Source organism: Perca fluviatilis, chromosome 15, assembly GCF_010015445.1.
Source record: "Perca fluviatilis chromosome 15, GENO_Pfluv_1.0, whole genome shotgun sequence".
Taxonomy (NCBI): Eukaryota; Metazoa; Chordata; class Actinopteri; order Perciformes; family Percidae; genus Perca; species Perca fluviatilis.
Window position 1 is genome coordinate 30,116,520 of NC_053126.1, and position 2,927 is coordinate 30,119,446.

Below are 2,927 nucleotides of genomic sequence, written 5' to 3' on the forward strand. Positions count from 1 at the left end.
AATTCTGTGGTTTGCAGCCGCGGCTATTGCGGTACAACACAATAATACTAATGTTACAGCTGCGCCGTGCTTATCATATTACAGTGCTCTAGCTACTGGTTGAAGTAGTGGAGTTAGCTAAAGCGGGTCAAGTTGTTGCTAACCTCTAGCTATATTGCTATGTTTTCCCAGGTTATGAATGACAGCTTGCGCTGATAAGTTAACTGAGTGGCAGCTGTCTGAGCTGATAGAAATTTTAGAGGTGAGCATTTTACTCTTACTGCCCTGACATAATCTCTCTATACCTAAACATTTTTCTTTAATGGGGCTTGAATGTGTCAGTGGAAGATTTTGTGAAACTCACAACTTCTTCGACAGTGGGGTATGCATATCCATATAACCTTTATAGTTTAAGATACTTGTGCCTTGAAATTCAAGGTCTCTGATATTTTCAGATTATCTTACTTCTGGAAATATTTAAATATCTGGAAATTTAAATCTGTAATGTCACTTGTTTGTTTATTTACTGAAAGTGTTTTTTTACATTTACAGGCCATCCACAAACATAAAAGAGGGCCTGGCGCTATCATTGGTTCAGACATTCCCTGAATGATGGATCCGACATGGGCTATGTGAGTTTAATTATCTTGGTTCATATGGAAATTGATGCTACTTTAAAAAAAAAAATGTTACACAAAGATGTGAATGCACTTAATAAGCAATGGTGTCTAATGAGATGAAGCGGTCATACAAGACATAATATAGTGTATGTGTACATGTAAAATTTTCTTTAATTTTGCTTTTAACCCTTGTTTCTCTTAATTATTCCTTATCTATACCTGATGTGTGTTATCTCTACTGCTAAACTTTGTAAATGATTAAAAATGTCCCTCTTGGATAAGGAAAGTTCTGTCTTTTTTTCTTCCAGGAAATATGGTATTTATTTATTTATTTATTTATTTTATGTAGATTTCCAGAGACTCCAGAATGAAAACCAAGCTCTGAGGGAGGAGAACCACACCCTGAGGGAAAGCAATGCACAAGCAGGTGAGAACATGCACTCTCTTAAATTTTACTTTTTTTGTGTGTAATGTAGGTTCAAAATTACCATATGCCTTTCATTTTGTAGCTACGGATGACAGCGGCTCCCTTCAAGAGCAGGTGAAGCAAGTTGGGACAATGTTGAAGACGTTTGCTAGCACTTGGCAATCAGGTACAACTTGCAAACAACACCTTTGGTTGTTGGTTTAATTCCCACTGGGGCCACCTGTACATGTAGTAGACCTAGATATAAATGTCATAGTTTAGTAGGTGAGGGACCAGGACTGACTACTTTATTCTTTTATTCTGGGAACCCCTGTAGGTGCAGATCAGACCCTAATGCTCGACAACAAAATGGAAACTATGCAGCAACATTTCAGTGCCAATGTGTCTGTTGGAGAGCCACTGATGAGGCGGTCCAGGTTAACGTTATGCGTTACCTGAAAGGAGCATCTGACCGTGAAGGCGGAAAAAGGCGCCGCACAGCTGAGAGGGACCCACAGCCGACCCTTAAAAACCTAGGCTGACTACTGACACCCCCGCATCACTGACAACTGGAACACTTTCTTTATCCTGCAGTCAGTAACCTCAAGAAGCCAGAAGTGCCAGACTACACTCACCCAATCCACACTATTCACTGTGGAAATTATTTTTTTCTTCTACTTTTTTTTATTCCCCATGACCCTGCCTTGAGGGCAGCTCTTTGGATGGATATGGGATGGTTGTTGTTGTTGTACAGGTGCACGAGGGATCACGTAGTCAGGCTTGAAAGACTTTATTATTATTACTTAGACTGTCCTGCAATTCTTAGCCCACTACCTCACGCAGACCCCAACCACTCCACACATTCTGATTGGCTGTGTTCTCTACAGCCAGATTTCCTGCTGTTAATTGTATTTGTTCCCACTTGTTGTCATGTGTAAATTTAATGTCAAAATGTATATTACCTGGTATCCTGCACATTCTTTGATACCAAAGATCTCAATTACTTCCTATACAATTTGCTGCTTATTTCATTGTTACAGTGCTTAACTATTCTATTTTTAAATATAGCTTGTAAATCCTAGAGTATACCTCTAATACTTGATATCTGCACATTATCTGTTCTGGTACCAAATATTCTACTTAACGTGACTTTAGTATTGGCTTATGTCATTCCGTCAGTGCTTAACGATGGTATTATAGTTTGTAAATCCTACTTCATACCTGTTACTTGATATTGCACATTAACTAGTACCACAATTCTACTTTCATTCCATCAGTGTGCTTAACTGTTATTCTATTAAAAATAGAGCTAAAAAATCAAGCTTGGAAATCCTATTTCACCAAATATTCAACTTACTGTTTTTAACATTTGCTTTTTTCATTCTGTCACAGTGCTTAACTTTTATTCTATTGTTAAATAGAACTTGTAAATGCTTGTGTCACAAGTAAGCATTGCAGTTATAATGGTCTGTTCTACTACTGTTTTTACCTCAGTGTGTGTGTGTGTGTATGTATGTATGTATGTATGTATATATGTATGTATGTATGTATGTATGTATGTGTGTATGTATGTATGTATGTGTGTGTGTGTGTGTGTGTGTATTTCAGTGATCTGACACGTCTTGTTTCAATGACAGTTACTGTACTTTGAAATGTGGAATTAAAACGCCAAATGGAAATTTGTCTGGTTTGATCAATCATTCTTGATAAACTGCATGCTATAAATAAATAAATAAAAATATATATATGTACACACACAATTAGCGGCAGCAGATCGCTCAAAAATAGCGTTTGCCTCCGACGGGCCGCAGAAGGGCCGCCTTTGGTATAACGGCGGCGGAACGGCGGTTGGCCCGCGGGCCGGCCTCGGAACGAAGGCGGTAGGAAGGTGGCTGACGCTTTTAAAAAGCGGCTGCCGCCGG

The 2,927-nt window shown here is 38.8% G+C and overlaps 1 long non-coding RNA gene across 1 annotated transcript; it reads left to right on the forward strand.

Annotated features, from left to right (window-relative positions):
• Positions 1 to 499: 499 nt before the first annotated feature.
• LOC120574210 lies at positions 500 to 1,644 on the forward strand. Its single transcript, XR_005641841.1, has 4 exons — positions 500 to 611; positions 949 to 1,026; positions 1,109 to 1,192; positions 1,343 to 1,644. It is a non-coding gene; the product is annotated as an uncharacterized LOC120574210 (long non-coding RNA).
• The last annotated feature ends 1,283 nt before the right edge of the window (positions 1,645 to 2,927 follow it).